Consider the following 18,310-nt stretch of genomic DNA (forward strand, 5'->3'; position numbering starts at 1 on the left):
AAAAGGTTTTATTTCACGTAATTAAAAAAAAAGAAAAAAAAAAAAGAGAGGAGGAAACCTCGTATTACTTCCCTTTCCATCCATCAACTCTTAATTAGTTCCCTAAACTAAGTCTCAATTTGGGCCTTAAATTATCAGACGTTACTCAATTGAGCCGTTTCATCCGTGTTGTTAACATTTGTTTCTGTTATGGTATGTCATAAAATGATGTGAAACGGCAACGGTTTTAGACGGAAGGAATTTGTTGAATAAATTCCTGATGTGTTAGGGATGAAATTGATAAAAACAAATTGTTTTAGGGATGAAAATGAAATCTCTCGTTAAAAAATATCCGCAATCTTCAAGGCTGGCGACATGCTTGCCTAATGGCTGCCAGGTGGGCTGCATGCCTGCATCGTTCCTAGCACTCCCTAACAAACCTAATGCAAAAAAATAACGGCTCTTTCTTTTTCCTTTCCTTTTCTTTTTTTTTTTAAAAGAAAAACAAATAAAGAAAGAAAAGAAAAGAGATTGCGGCCCTTCGAACAGCATTGTGCATCTGCCACAGCATTAAAAGTTGATAAAAACCTGGAATTTTAAAAGAGTGTTTGTTATTAAGGTTGTTTCTGTGTTTTGTGTAAACCGCAATGAAAGAGTGTTTGGTTACTGATTTCAAGAATGTTTAAAATTGATGGGCCTCGTCTCTTTTCTTTCTTCTCGTTCATTTCTCCATAACTGTAGTAAAAGAATAACATTACGAAGAACAACCCCCCGTTACTACAACCAACAACCTTAGAACATAAATCCAAATCTATATGGTTATATGGTTGGTGGACAGTGAATCGTGCTTCATTCTGACACCAAGACTGTAATTTTCATTTGGTTAGTTTGATTAATTGATCGGTCCGCATGGATGCTTTCTCATTTTCCTTTTTATTTCTTGCTTGCAAACCTAGATCTTTTTATTCAGTATTACAAATTAGTGGTTTTTTTTCCTTGTCAAATATTATTGCTTATTGATTTCAAATTTCTGTCTTATGCCTGCATGTAGCTTGAGTTATTGATATTTACATTAATGTGATGTTAAAACTAATTGAGGTTGCAGAAATAGCAGTCGCTGCACTCTTAACGAATAATAGATTTTTTGCCACCTGAAACCGTGTTTTGTAGTCTTTTTTTGATGAATGGTAACAAATAAACAAGCAAAGATTAAAAATCAAAATATCCCATTATTGTCTTTTGTAACACGAGGGTGTATCTGTGAGGTTTTTTTTTTTTGGGAGGGGAAATATTGCAAGTCAAAATGATTTGCTCTGCTTTTTATAAAATCCCCAGATAATTGTCCAGATGTAATTATTTAGAATAAACCATTTTACTAATCAATATGCAGGGTTTTGAAACTTTAAATTATTGGGTTATCTTTAAATTTTGAGACTTTAGTGTGAACTAAAGTCATTTTCTTTGAGATAATGGTGGAGATTTCCGAGAATAAGCCATTTTCCATTTGATAATGGTGGAGATTAGTGTGAACTAAAGTCATTTTCTTTGAGATAATGGTGGAGATTTCCGAGAATAAGCCATTTTCCATTTGATAATGGTGGAGATTAGTGTGAACTCCTATGAATGACGGTGATTTCTTGATCTCTTTTGTGGGTTTCTTGAGAAGAAAACACTTTCTAGTTTTGAGTCGTTTGTGTGTAGTCTTACAAGTTGTAGAGAATTAGCAGTACCCTTTCATATAGTTTATGTAGGATACAATACAATGGTGAATGGCCCATCTTATTTTTTGTTTCCCCTGTTAAGAAATACCAAAGCAATCAAACATTACTCAGTCCACAAATGTAATGGCATGATATGATATAAAGCATTCAAAGGCTGACAAAAGTATTAATGCTAAACGTATATTTAATTGGTTCATTTGCCAAAAGAGATCTACATCACTAGAGAATTGTTTATGTATGTGAATAATAAATTGTTCTTTAGAGTTGAGTTATATTTTAAATGGAATACACCAAGCTTCAATTGCAACATCTCATAGAAAATAACAATATTTATAGCAATATGTTTGTGATTGTAGTTGGTTCAAGAGCAGTGTACCATTACGAAATGAGATATGACTTTTAACTGAAGACAAGAAATAATTCAATCAATTAAAATGAAAATCACTAAAAATATGGGAATGAATAGGAAGTCTTCACATTTGTTTTGACTTATCCATATACATATATCTAAACTATTTGTTTTATTTTATCATCACTGCTGAATATTTTTTTGTGAAGAAAATTAAATAGACTTTAATATATCTTTTTGGTTTAGGGTTATCAATAAATGTTGTAAAAGTTGTGGACTTTTTACTTTTATTTTCCTATTTCATTCCCTGTAAACATTCAATTTTTTTTTTAATATCGTTAATTATTTCTTTTATTTTTATTACACTATCAAACATATAACAATGGATGGGCCTAACACACGTGATAAAGCTTCTTGGACCAAAGCAATGTTACACATGTTTTAATATATGCATTAAAGCTATTGAGAGAGGCATGAAACTAAACATCCATTTGGATAAAGCTGGTTGGAAATTTATCATATAGTCATTCAAAGAACAAACATGTCTTTCTTTAACAAGAGCATAACTTAAAAACAAATGGGATGAGATTAAAAAAGATTGGAGGGTATGGAAAAAGTTAATATCTGTAACTATAGTTGGTTGGAGTAGTGAACTTGGGACTATCTCTGCAAATGATGAATGGTGGAAAGCAAAAATCCAGGTTAGTTATCATTGTTGATAGCTTCACAATTTAATTTGTCTTGTTGCATTATTTAATTAATTTTCTAGCATTGTTAACCATATTTAGCTTTCATTACATAGAAAATGAGAGGAACAAAAAAGTTTAGGCATGTCTAAATAAAGCCTTCGTTGTGTGCCAATGATGACATCATGTTTAATAACATAGTGACCACGAGACAATAAACTTGGGCTCCCTTACAAGGAGTATTATCTGATGAAGATAATAGGGCGACTGGAATGAGAAATATAACTAATGATGAAACTAATATAGAAGAAGGAAGTGGAAATTCTGAAGAGAATGCAATACCTGATTTTATACATGATGTTAGCAATATGGTTAATGGAAGCAATGTCGTGAACAGTAGCAACAACCATAATAGTGCTAAGACAAAGGGTGCACAACATACTACACCATTAATATTAGAAAAAGAAGAGGGGGACTGAAATGGGAGCATAATTATCCGCACGTCTGGATCGACTTGTTGAAAGCATCTAAATGGCCAGAGAATGCACATCAACTTTTAGAAATAAAAAATGATGTAGCGTTAAAGAGGTTATAGAAGAACTGCATTCTATAGATGAAGTTAACTTTGGCAGTGCATTGCATACCTTTGCCACTAAATTTTTTTATGCGAAAAGCAAGAGGGAGATGTGGGTTGCAATAAGGTCTATTGATAGGAAATTATCATGGCTGAAAATAATGTTTGATCAACGAAGAAAACCACAGATAGAAAATATCAGGTGTTAACTTATTAACCTATTTATGCCATTTAATCTATGTTAAATACTATAAACCAACAAATTTTCACTTGTCTGTACTGTCATTCCATTGTCCTTTCCAGACTTTTTATGTTGTAATTATTGCTTGAATCATGTCATGTTGCTTATGTATTTCTGTTACCAAGTACTTGAATTGTAGAACTATGTACATTTTCACCTTATATAACATTGAATGTTGTTAGGTTGGAAGTTCAGTTGGCAATGAACTTTGAATGTTTGGTCACTTGATTTTCAATGTTAGCTTTCCTATATGAAAACCAAAAGTTCAGTTGGTAATGCATTTTGAATGTTTGGTCCATTCTTACTATTGCTATATAAATAGCAATATGAAGTATGGTTAGGATGTTACTTTCATATTGTCTAATTGTGAAGAGCAAACCAAAAGTTTACTTTGTAAGAAACTTGTTGTTAGTTTCTCATTGCTTTTATTTTGAACAAGTAAGTATTTTTTTTAATTTCATATAACCAAATGTTTTAATTAAAAAGATTTATATTTCTTATTTATGTTTCTACCTGCTACTTAAAATTAGAGCATTATGTTATTTTAGTAATCTTTGACAAATTTAAAATAAGAATAACTCAGGCCTACACTTATGCTTATAGCATATCAATTTCAATATGATGAAGTTTATTATAAATAAAATGCATCCTTAGCTTTATATGTTGTGAAAATGTGATGCTTCCATTAAGTAGTTATTCCCTCATGTGTGATGGTTTGGTTTTTATGCAAGGATTGATTTGTTGAACTATTAGTGAGAGGCTAAACTACCTAACATCTTTTTTTCCCCATAACTATTAGCGTAATGTTTTCAATTTGTAAGCAACAATAAGCTTTCGCCAGACTTAACATCTCAAGTTAATAACAAGTTTGTTAAAAAAAAATCAATAAGTACATAAAAGTTGATTGAATTCGAGTGACTTTAGGATAATACAAATGTATGTTTCATACAACATCTTTAATTTATGTAACAGTCACTTTCAATTTATGTTGGCATTAAACACAATAAATTATGTCATAATAGATATGGACTCACAATGGTTTAAAGCGCTTTTCAAGGGGGATTATGATAGCATAATGAATTACGTAGCTGATTATCTTAATTATGGTGATTTTACTGGAAATGATGGAGGTTCTAGTGATAATCACAGTTCAGATAACGACAACGATGACGATTTAGATGACGAAGGTGAGTTGTTTTGGAAGAAGAAGTTTATATGCAGCTTCGACCTAGGTTTAATGGTCCATAATTTAGCGGAAAAGTATGTAGATTATAGAAAGCATCGTATGGCTTAAAGCAATCGCCAAGAGCATGGTTTGAGAGGTTCACAGATGCTATGAAATGAATTGGTTATCACCATGGTAACTCTGATCACATTCTATTCATCAAACGCAAGAACGGTAGAGTTACACTGCTCATTATTTATGTAGATAATATGATTGTAACTGGTGATGACACAGACGAAATAAAAAGGCTACAAGAATGTTTGTCTACTAAATTCAAAATGAAAGATTTAGGAAGACTGAAATATTTCTTGGGGATTGAAGCTGTAAGGACCAATAATGGTATATACCTGTCACAACGAAAGTATATACTGGATCTATTATCTGAAACTGGTATGCTGGAATGTAAATCGGTAGAGTCTTCTATTCTTCAGAATCATCGTTTGGTCATTCACCCAGATAAAGTACCAACAAACAAGGAAAGATATCGGCGATTGGTAGGGAGATTAATTTATTTTTCTTACACATGCCCAGACATTGCCTATGTTATTAGTGTGGTAAATCAGTTTATGTATGCTCCAAGTGAAGATCATATGACAACTATAATGAGAATTTTAAGTTACCTAAAAGAGGCTCCAGGAAAAAGACTGACTTGTAAAAGATATGGACATATGGAAATGAAGGGATTTACTGATATAGATTGGGCAAGGAATCTCACTGACCGGAGGTCTACCTCTAGCTGTTTTACATTTGTTGCAGGAAATCTTGTCACATGGCGAAGCAAAAAACAAAAATGTGACAACAAGGTCCTCGGCAGAAGAAGAATATAGAGGGATAGTACATGGAATATGTGAACTGTTATAGCTTAGGGTCTTACTTACCGAAATAGATTATAAACTAAAGGAACCTATGTTACTATACTGTGACAATCAAGTAGCACGAGAGATAGCTAATAATCTGGTCCAACATGATCGAACTAAACACATTGAGGTAGATCGACACTTCATCAAGGAAAATTTACTTCTGAAGTTAGTGGACATTCTTTTTGTTCGATCAAGTGAGCAACTAACAGATATTCTAACTCATGTAGTTCTTGCTGAAGCTCTTCATAAGTCTCTAGACAAGTTAGGCTTATAAGATATTTTCACACCAACTTGAGGGGAAGCGTTAACGTGTAATTAGCCATATTAGAGGGTACCTTTCCATATATAAAAGATATACACTATAGGAGTTCTGAAAGATATACATTGATGTATTCCTTTGGAATATGAACTTTGTAACCTCCATATATATCTGCCTATATAAGGTATTCCTCCAAGAGAGACGAATAAGAAGCATAATTAATAAAATCCTAAACCTTAAACTTTATCATTTAGGAGCTTGTATAGCAGGAGTTTAAGAAGGGACTGCAGGAGGGGCACAACAACAACAAGGGAGCGCGAGCCGAGCTTTTGCAGCAGGTAGGTGTTCTATACCTACACTTTTTACGTAATGTTGATTTTACTAACTTGTTAAATTCTTGGTCTTTGCATTTATGGGTGAAACCACAAATGGAAATAATAAAGTGAAATAAACAAGAAATTAAAAAGGATTTGAGTACTTGATTGATTTAAAAATATGAATACATTAATGGACTTTAATGATGATCGTTCCTGGAACTTGATTAACTGGTCCCGAATGTGGAGGCTAATGATGTTAGTAAGATTTATTAACATCGAATGATCATCCTTAAAAATGAGGGATATTGAACTTGATTAACTATTCAGGTGAAAATAGTTAATGATATCGACTAGTGACGTCGATATCGGCAATCACATGAAACTTGATTAGCTATTCCTGAAGTGAAAGCTAATGATATCAAGAATCTTGACATCGGCATTTCTGAAAATATTCCAAGGTATTATGGAAAGAAGAATTTGATTGGCTATTTCAGGTTGGAAATAATCAATGACATCAATCGGTGGCATTGATGTTGGCATTTACAACAAACTTGATTAGTTGGTCCCAATATAGGCGACTAATGACACTAATGAAAATTCATTAGTGTCAGCATTCCCTTCCAAGTTTTGGGGGAGAGGTGTTATAATGGTATTCTTGATAGGGAATGATTAAAAGTGTAAATGAAATGGGGATTGACATCTTGATGGATTATTCCTTCGGCCTCAAAGAGGTAGATATTGATTGGAATTTGTGGAATAAAATGGGCAAAAAAACTAGTTACCCGATAATAGACTAGTGACATAAGTTTTTCTAATGACTGTAATATGTAATTTGAGTTAAATTGACCTGTCTGGTGTTAATATTATCGGGATGACTGATTTTTCAGACTATAAATGGAATGTTGGATGAAACCTAACTGTTAAACAAAAGTGGTAAATTGTGTTATGTTATGGATTATTAAAGAAATAAAAAAAATTAAATTGATGAAGATCTAATCTTTGTGAAGGACGGAGACAAAGATCGTATCACTTAGGATGTAAGAATAGAAGTTCATTGACCATAGTAGGTGTTGTACAATTAAGGAATTCAATGGTATATATGTGATGTATTTTGAATTATTTGATAAATTGTAATTGATACAATTTGGGAATCATGTACTGTGCACATGGAGGATGCCAAATAAATTATGACTAATAATGTAAATATGTTGTATTAAGGTTTTGTGTTGTTGCTGACATGATAAGAATTTGGTGGTAATTATAACAGTATAATAAAATGCTAATAGCAGTGATGAAACGACATACTACAATGACTACCAATTGTTCTACCTAATGTATAAAATCACAGAGGGCTTGGTTCAAACATTGAAGACGCACAAAAATAATTTGTTATAATATTAAAATCTAAAGAAAATGAATTACCAGGGTTAAAATTTTTATACATCAGATGTGCGGTATTCAACAACAAGTAAGTTGGTTACTATTTAGAATGATGTAAGAAAGTAAGTAAAGAATTATATAATTAGTCAGCTATATGAGTGATGGATAATGAAATTTGGCCTTAATTATGGTGGCCAAATGAGATTAGGTTGTTGAATTAAATAAATTAATTAATTGATGTATGTATGGTATTCATATTATTTGAAGATGGATTTGATACGAATATTGTGAAAATAATGGTAGGTTCTATGATAAGGGGAGATTTTTACTGAAAATATAAAAGAAACATTGGAATGTGCCAAAATAGGCACAAGAAATATGTAAGTTGAATATATTTATAAGCCAAAATTGGATCGAAAACATAACAAGTTTGATGATTTATATGGATGAGCCATAATGGATATAACAGATGTTGGGATTAGAATTGATATATATATATATATATATATATATATATATATAGAGAGAGAGAGAGAGAGAGAGAGAGAGAGAGGAAACAAATACCGTATTGAGCAACGTTAAGATATATTGTAAATGTATAAGTCAGTCATTATAAGGTGACTATGACAGATTGATGTGTATAATGATGAAAAGATAATTCAACATTAGTTAAGGAGAATATACCAAGTCTAGGAACTGATACAAGTTTGAGGAGTTCACAGAAAAATTAAAGAAATGGGTTTTGTTTGTATAGTTAGTAATAGTTAGCAATTACATTGATGTAAATGCTTATTATGATTTTTATGGTTTTATGTGCGTTTTAGGTATTTTTCCCAATAAAGGCCTCAATACCTCTTTCGTGTGTGTGTGTGTAATCTAGAAAAGTATGGAAACCTTATTAATGTGTAAAGATAAATTGTGTATTATTGTATCCATTGATAGAATTATTGGATGGCGAATAGAGACTACCTTGTTGTTATATCCAAAAAAAAATACCCATTTTTTTAAGTTAAGGCTTAAAGTTCCTTTACGATCGTATTAAATTACAGGGTGTTACAAGGAAGGTAGTGCCTACGATACACGGATTTTTCTCGAGGCGAGTGACAATCCACATATAAAATTTTTTAATCCACCAAAAGGTAGTAATGTATATATATGTGTGTGTTATTTGATCTTATTTCTGATTAGTTGATGTTATTTTAGTTATTGAAAAATACATTAGAAAGTCATTATATGTTACAGGGAAATACTACTTGGTTGATTCGGTATATCCTAATGAATGTGGATTTTTAGGTCCATATAAAGGTTATAGATATCATTTGCAGGAATTTCGCAGCCGAGGACAACCACAAACTTGTGAAGAAATTTTCAACCGTGTCCACTCTTCATTACGTAATGTGATAGAACATACATTTGGAGTTTGAAAAAAAAAGATGGCAAATTTTACAGAATATGCCTTCGTTTCCTTACAAAGCGCAAGTTCAGATTGTCGTTGCATCTATGACAATTCATAATTACATTAGAAGAACTTCACTATAAGATGTGGTATTTATGGAATTTGATCGTCATCCCAATTTTATTCCCGATGATTTTTTAACTGATGTGGCTCCACATTCGTAGATCCATGGAAACCACAAGCCTTCCTCGTATGAATTATGTACATGATAAGATTGCAATAAGTTTAATAGAACAATAAAACCATTGTTGTAATATGTTTAGGTCAATTTACAATATTGTATTGGTAATGAAATTAACTTTTATGTAATTAGAAATTAAGAATATGATTCATGTCCTTTTAGGTAATTATATTACCACCATCAAATTGAACCATAATTTTTAATCAAACACCTTTGACATGCTTTTTGATGAACATCAAGTTGAACCACAATTTAAACCAAACCTATATTTCAACCACACCAACTATTGAAAAAAGTGATTTTTCAAAACTTGTTTTTTTTTACACCGCAACCACATAAGCTATCACAATAACTAACACTCTCTAAAATTGTATTGGCCATTTCAAGTACATAGACTCCTTGAAATTTTCTTTTAATATTTTTTTTTGTATGATTCATCGAAGAGCAAAGACCTAATCATTTCTTCTTCATTCTTCTTATTAATTATTTCCCTTTGTTTTCTTCACATTCATTCATTACTAGATTGCTTGGAATCAATTCTCCATTGTAATTGAACTCAGTTATAGTGTTTAATTTGAATTCATTTGATAAATAAGTTGATTTCACATGTTTAAAAAAGATAGAAGTCAATTCATTTTGTTTTCTATATTTCCCTCATCACCTTTATCTTATTTCTTCAAGGGTCTCTAAAAAAAATAGAAGTGTAGATTAATATTTTGGGAAATTTAGTTTTAACATTATTTTTTTTTTGAAATTGTAAATCAGAGAACTGGACTCCGTTTTACTTTTGGATCAATTTTAGATATTGAATTCCATTTGAAATTCTATTCTTTACATTCAAATTTCTTTTAAACATGTTGTAAGAGACTTAATAGATGGGAATGAGAATAAAAAAATATGGAATTCACTTTCATCCTATAAATTTATACCTCATCCAACTTTCATTGGACATAAAAAGTTAACACAACATGTTAAAATTGTCATTCTAATCAAAATAGTTACTTGAGATGGCCCACCATTCCAATTATGATTTTTTTAAAAAAATTAGCAATGTTTGGAAAAAAAAATAGAAAACTATCATAAGTTGAATTTTTTTTTTGGCAAAATAACATAGTTTGGTAAATGTTGTTGCTGAGAATAATGACATTTTAAAAAGTCATGGTTAAGAATAACGATATTTTAAAGAAATTGTTAAAATGAGCTAGTATAAATTCCAAGGAGAATAAAGAAGAGAGAAAAAAAAGAAAAGAAAGAAAGAAAGAATGATACCTTGGAAGTCGACGTTTGATGATAACACCCTTGTATCATCGAAAAGATCTCAATGGGATAAATCCATCGACACCAAGGAATGTCACCAACAATGGCTAGAGTGGATCACACTCGTTGTCAAACACAAATTCCAATGAAGAAAGAAGAGAAAGAAAAGAATGAATGAATGAATGAAACCTCAAAGATATAATGAAGCTTTGATGATGACACCCCTGATATCATAAAAAAGATTTTGATAAGACGTGTTCAAAAACACCAAGGAAGGTCACCAATAATGGCCCGAGTGGGCCACACGCATTGTCTAGGCATCATCATCGGAGCCCACTCTAACTATCATTGGTGATCTTCCTTGATGTTGTTGAAATTGTATTGTCAAGATCTTTTTGTTGGTATTGGGGGTGTCATCATTAGAGCTTCAATGTGCCTCTAGGGTCTCATTCGTTCTTCTCAAGCTCCGACAACTTCTAAGTGTTGTTTTTCTCAATGGAATCAATTTCATCATTCATAGCCTTTTACCATTTTATTTCTTTAATGGCATCTTTAAAATTCATAAGATCATAATATGAGAATAGAGCAAAATAGGTAAGTGGATCATTAGGTTGATCAGTTCTAGTTACCTCATAATCACTCATCCATGTAGGCCTTTTTCTAACACGTTGTGATCCTTGACTATTAGGTATACTTTAATCATCTACTAGTTGCGGTGCTTCATACATAGGCTTTTACCTTTTTTCATCATTCTCACCATCAAGGTTGTCAAAAACACTCTTTTGACACGACATGAAAAATTGATGCAGAACAATAAATAATAAAATTAAAGCAAGAATGGAAAGAAGCTTTAGAAAAGAAAGAAGCTGAAGAAGAGAAGAAAGGGGATTGGAGATATGTAAAGTCTGTAATATTTTCATTAATCATCAAAATTGTCTCTCAAAATGACAGAAGAACATATAAATAGTAAGCCCTAAAACATCCCGCTATTAGGCTCGACCCATCAAATCAAACTGTTTAACATAAATAATAAAATAATAATGAGCAGGCCCAAATGGGCTAAATAAATAAAATAACAATGAAATAGGTCCAAATGGGCTTAGTCTCCCAACCAAAGCGTGACAGGCTGGGCCATCCTACGTCGTCTCCGTCCATATACTCGTGTAGTTTGTGGTGTAGGTCTGGTGTCCCCACAAAAAATGTAATGTAAACTCAGATCATAAACTCAAATCGTAAAATCATAAGATTCATCTAAATCAAAGAAGACTGATTTATCTTCACTCATGTGATTGCTATACCCAGTGCCTAAATATCATAAATTTTGGTGATTTCTCTCATTCATATGACAAGCCATCAATAAAGACGTTTCATCTTCATTCTCTACAAAATTAGATTTTCTACCAGCACTCCTATTCAAATTAGTTTAGCATTCAAATTTTTAATGTCCAAACCTATGACACCTGACGCATTCAACTTTTGATTTGTCCACTAACTTTGTCTTGGAAAATATAGAATGATTATTGTCATATCATTTGTCTCTTTTTTGATATTTGAAAGACTGATTATCTTCAAATTTTGTATATGAAAAACTACCATTGTTGTTGCTTATGCTTCTTCACTTCCTCGACCACCTCTTTGTGAGGTAAAAAAATAATTATTAGATGAAACTCGTAAAGCTTTCATCTCCTTGTCTTGTTGATTCAACTTTACTAATGAATTAGTAAGGAATTTTTCAATTCATCAATGAAGAGTTCATCAATGTCCTTAGATTTTTCTATTGAACACACAACAAAATTAAATTTTGATGTTAATGATCAGAGATCTTTCTTAATAATGATAATATCCTCTATATTATCATCATGGATTCACATCTTATTAATGATTTTCATCATTCATTTTATTGTTAGTGGCCATCTCTCCCATTTATATCTTTAGCAATTCGAATTATATTTGAAGTGTTTCATGTTGCTGTTTTTTTATTTTAACTGTTTCTTGGTATTTATTTTTCATCAAATCTTAAATATCCTCGGAGATTTCATTATAAAGGATGGTTTTTAAAATTGATCAGTCAATTAATTGGAAATGAGAATTATTTTCCTTGAAATATTTCAGTCATTGTACTTCTATCTCTGTTTTTTTTTACATTTGTTATTATTGATGTGGATGATGGTTTAATTATTCCTTGAGAAGCAATTTGCCAATACTCCTTCTACCTTAAAAATTCCTCCTTTAAAATGCTCCAATTATCACAATGAGCATCAAAAGTATCGGAAGCAAATAATTTTTTTTTAAAACTGCTGCTGAATTTTTTCAAAACACTGCCGCTGGAATAAATTGTGTTATGGATTGAGCTGCTGCCAAGGCTGTTAGATGCTGCTTCTGGGAGGACTTCTCCACCAATTCTACAAAGAATGAAGCTGTGATACAAAGAATAAATTGTATTATCTTATTCGTCTATTGCTGGTTCGTCTTGTTCTTTATGCTTGCTGCAATCAAACTGACATTGTGTGTTTCATTAGCTGCTGCCGTGATCTGCTACTGCTCGTGTGAGCTGCTGGAGCGTGTGAAGCTGTTGCTGGCTGAATGTCACTGTTGATTTGGACAGGTACTGCTGGAAAGAGCTGCTGGACTGCTGCTGTTTTGAGGACTATTGCCGCTGGAGGAGATTCTGCTGCTACTGTTTTATGCTACTGGTGCTGCCAATTTTCCTGGAAGATGATCGCTGCTTCTATTTTATCTTGGGAGGAAATCGCTGCTGCTGTCTGCTGGTACAAGGCACTGCTACGAAGAAAAAAAAAAAACCTGTTGTTGGTGTTAAGTAATATTTATCTAGTTTTATTTATTAAGGGTAGAATAGTATTTTCAGTTTAACCTATATATAATTTCTTTGTATTTAGGTTAACTTAAGCACTCATAATAAACATATTATTGAGAATTCTAGCCTCCTTTTATGTTTCATCTGAATTACTTTAACATGGTATCAGAGCCTAGTTGATCGAACCCTTGGTTTGTTAATTTTATGGAACTCGCTGTCCTTGTAGAAATCATGTTCACCAATGTCAGAGCCACTGCTCGTATCAAAATCATTATCATCATCCACTTCATTCCCTGTAGGATGTTCCAGCACGCTCAATGCATTCTTTTGAAGCTTAACTTCAGATCCATTTTTCAAAACATCAGACATGGGTTGTTTGACCTATTAAAAGATGGAGGATGAAGATCAGGTTTTGTGCTTGCAGCTGAAGAATTAATATCTGAAACTTTATTTTAGATTCTTCAGCTTCTGCAATTTGGTATTTCTTTTTTGTCTTTGCAATTGTTTTGGTATTTCGTCTTCTCTTCGGTTTCTGTAATTTGGTATTTCTGTTTTGTCTCTGCAATTGTTTTGGTATTTCATCTTCTCTTCGGTTTCTGCAATTTGGTATCAGCTTCTGCAATTTGGTATTTCTGTTTTGTCTCTGCAATTGTTTTGGTATTTCATCTTCTCTTTGGTTTCTGCAATTTGGTATCAGCTTCTGCAATTTGGTATTCGTCTTCTCTTCGGTTTCTGCAATTTGGTATCAGCTTCTGCAATTTGATATTTCTGTTCTGTCTCTGCAATTGTTTTGGTATTTCGTTTTCTCTTCGGTTTCTGCAATTTGGTATCAACTTCTGCAATTTGGTATTTCTGTTCTATCTCTGCAATTGTTTTGGTATTTCGTCTTCTCTTCGGTTTCTGCAATTTGGTATCAGCTTCTGCAATTTGGTATTTCTGTTCTGTCTCTGCAATTGTTTTGGTATTTCGTCTTCTCTTCAGTTTCTGCAATTTGGTATCAGCTTCTGCAATTTGGTATTTCTGTTCTGTCTCTGCAATTGTTTTGGTATTTCGTCTTCTCTTCAGTTTCTGCAATTTGGTATCAGCTTCTGTTTCTGCAAAAAAAAAAAAAATTGGAGTGATATTTTGTCTTCTGCTTCTGCAAAATCTGGTATTTCGACTTTCCTTCAGCTTCTGTCATGGCATTTACTACTAAAGAGATTGTTTGGTTACGTTGGTTACTTGCTGATATGAGAGTTTTCTTTTCTCATCCTACTCCTATGAATTGTGACAACCAGAGTTCTATTCAGATTGCTCACAACTCGGTTTTTATGAGCGAACTAAGCACATTGAAATCGATTGTCATCTTACTCGTCATCATCTCAAGCATGGCACCATTACTTTGCCTTTTATTCATTCTTCCTTGCAGATTGCAGATTTCTTTACCAAGACGCATTTCATATCTCGTTTTTGTTTTCTAGTTGGCAAACTCTCGATGCTTGTAGATGTCGCATCGTGAGTTTGAGGGGAGATGTTAAGTAATATTTATCTAGTTTTATTTATTAAGGGTAGAATAGTATTTTCAGTTTAACCTATATATAATTTCTTTGTATTTAGGTTAACTTAAGCACTCATAATAAACATATTATTGAGAATTCTAGCCTCCTTTTATGTTTCATCTGAATTACTTTAACAGTTGGTTCGTCTGAGGTGCTGTTACAAGCTGACGTTTTAAAGGCTGCTAGTGTCAATATTTCGCTGCTGCGATGATTAGCTGCTGCCGCTGCTGAGATCTTCATCAAAGAAGGTGTATTTTGTTATGCGTATTGTTAGGTTTTCGAAATATATAGATACAGCAGAAATAATAAATTTACAATTTTTTTGAGTTTCAATTATCCCGTTAGATAGATCTATAGTTATTTTAGGGTTTTATGTGAAGATTACCTGAAGATTAGATATTGTTTTTGGCTTTGAATATTTGCTTCAAATGTTGGCTTTGAATATTTGCTTCAAATGTTGAGTTGTTGCAAACAACAAGCAGTCCAATTGTCTGACTTCTAACAATAATCCACACGAACCACGAACCACCAGTAAAAGAATTTCTAAACCCTTTTAGGAGAGAGATTGCTATACTTTAATCTTTACCTATCTTATTATGCATTTCAGGTTCATTTTATCCACCATTATAACAATGATATTATTGTTAGGTTGCATAATTTTTGTGTTAGATATAATTTTGCAATGTTCGTGTAGTCAAATTCAGTGAATATGTTAAGTGTTATAATATTGGAATTTGTAAAAGGTAGGATTTTGGATTTTTAATTATTATAGATTCCATTAAGTATATGTGTGTGTGTGAACACACACACACACAAATATATTTTATATCTTGTAAAGAAATAATAATATAAACTCTAATTATGTATTACATGTCTTGAATATTAAGAATGATGAAATTTATCATGAGAGCTATCCTGAGGCTACATGTGAGTATTGTTTGGATGAACCAGATGTGGTTTGATTTATGGTTGTGTTTTACAAGTATCAATTATGTGATAAAATTTTAGGTAGAGTTCCTATATAGGGAAGAGTCTGCTAAAGTTTGGTTAAATTAGATAAATGCTTAAACTAAATAGGAGAACCCTTTTTACATGGGCGATGTGCATGTATAAAGTAAATCTTGTGATTGTATGTTGATTTGAAAGAACTTCGTATAAGGGAGATGTAAAATAAAAATTAACCCTATTTTACACCTATATGCTTAAGAAAAATACTGAAACTTCATAAAAAAGGCTTGAGATGTTACAATATCCTCTTTTCAAGGGAAGGAATGATCTAAAAACTTACATAGAGAGGGAGAAGAAAGTAGTGTTGATCTTCCATTGCCATAAATATTTTAAGAAGAAAAAGGTTAAGTTAGCTGTGATAAGGTTTATTGATTATGCAATTATATGGTGAGATCAATTTGTGCTAAATAGAAGGACAAATCATAAGAGGCCTATTGAGCTTGGGATGAGAAGAAGATTTGTCCTTGACCATTATTATAGGGACTTATATTAGAAGTTGCAAAGCCTTACTCTAGGTTTTAATAGTGTAGAGGAATACCATAAATAAATGGAGGTAACAATGATTTGGGTAAATGTAGTGGAAGATAGAAAAGTTACCACGACAAGATTTTTGAATGGATTGAACTAAGAGATAGTACTATATAGAATTATAAGACATGATGCATATGGCTATGAAGGTGGAATGACAACCCAAGAGGAAAGGGAATCCAAAACCGAGTCAAAATTCTTGTTCATTTTCATCATGGAGGCTGAATTGGAAGAAGGATTATAGGTTTACCTAAAAGAGTAAATCCAAAACACCTAAAGGCAAATAAGAAGTCTTCACTGACATTAGAGGTAAATTTGAATCCCAATCACCTCGTAATCATGTATTAAATATTTTTATTATTTTGGAATAAGATACATAACTTCTTAATATCCAAATAAAAGAGCTATAATGCTGTGTGACCATGAAGAGCTGGAAATTGAAAGTGACAACGATGATGAAAAGATGCCGCCACTTGAGATGCTAGTGATGATAAGGTAGAGTGTTCGGTTAAGGGTGAGTCACTTATAGTTAGGTGTGCATTGAATGTTTAAGTCAAAGAAGATGAATAAGAGCAACAAAAAAAAAAAATTTCCCATTCTAAATGCCAAATTGAAAACAAGGAATATAGTATTCATAGATGAGGGAAGTTGTGATAATGTATCTAGCACTACTTTTTTTAGAAAAAAAATTGACTACTACAAAACACCATAAACCATATAAGCTATAGTGGTTGAATAAGTGTGTGGAAGTAAAGGTCAATAAATTGGTGTTAGTTTCCTTTTCAATTGTGAGGTATATTAATAAGGTACTTTATGATATGTTTCCCATGCTTGAGAGTCACATACTATTGGGTAGACCATGATAGTTTATGGTGAGTTCAATAATAAATACTTTTTTGTAAAAAATAATAAATCCATCACTCTTGTATCTTTGAGCCCAAAACAAGTATACGAAGATCAATTGAAATTAAAAAGAGAGACTAAGGCTAAGAGGAGTGAAAAGAAAGAGGTGGTCGACAAGAGAGAAAACAAAGAGGGGCCACGTGAGAAAAAGGAAATATAGGTTGTTGAGAGAAAAACAAAGAAGAAAAGGAGTTTTTATGCAAAATAGAGTGATAACAAGAATGCTTTGTCATAACACAATTCCCTCCCCCCCTTTTTAAAGATATTTTTCAAAAATCCAAAAAAGTCAAGAAATTTAAAAAAATAATATGTTTTTGATGTATTGTGGCCATTCTAACACCCAGTTCACATTATTTGACTATTTTCTCTTATTGATGTTTTCCTAAAAAGGTAAGAAATTCAAAAATATATTTTCAACACGTTTACATCCTTCTTTTTTTTTAATTTTCAATGTCTTTTCAAAAAATCAAAATCCAAAAATATGCTTTGGGAGCATTTTGGCTATTAAAGCATCCATTTCATAATTCTTAATTACTTTTCTTATCAAATTAACATTGATGTTTTTTTCTTGAAAAAACTAGAATAAAAAAAAATTAAGAAAACAAAAAACCAAAATAGGGAGTGTAACGGGTTAAAGTGCAAAAGAAAAGGAATGAAGGACAAAAACATACACAATAGGGATATTCTTAGGATAAACTTAAAAGAAGGGATAAAAAATAAGAATATTGCTATGTAGAGGGCTATAAATAAGACTGGATAGTAAAGATAGAGAGAGGGAGCCACCATACAAAAAAACCATAAACTCTTCTCTTCCAGCAAAAACCCTGACCATGATTATGATTAAAAAACAAAGATAGAATGAGAAAAAAATAAAGAGAAGAAAAGAAAAAAAATAAACTTTCAATAAAAAATAAAGAGAGAAATAGTCTAGCCCCTCTCCCTCATCTCTCCACTGTCAAATGACAACTGCCCTTTTGAATTCCAACAACTTTCGCCCCCTTTCCAACCATTCCACAGGTTGATTTCAAAACCA

Source organism: Populus trichocarpa, chromosome 18 (assembly GCF_000002775.5).
Source record: "Populus trichocarpa isolate Nisqually-1 chromosome 18, P.trichocarpa_v4.1, whole genome shotgun sequence".
In the NCBI taxonomy this organism is placed as follows: Eukaryota; Viridiplantae; Streptophyta; class Magnoliopsida; order Malpighiales; family Salicaceae; genus Populus; species Populus trichocarpa.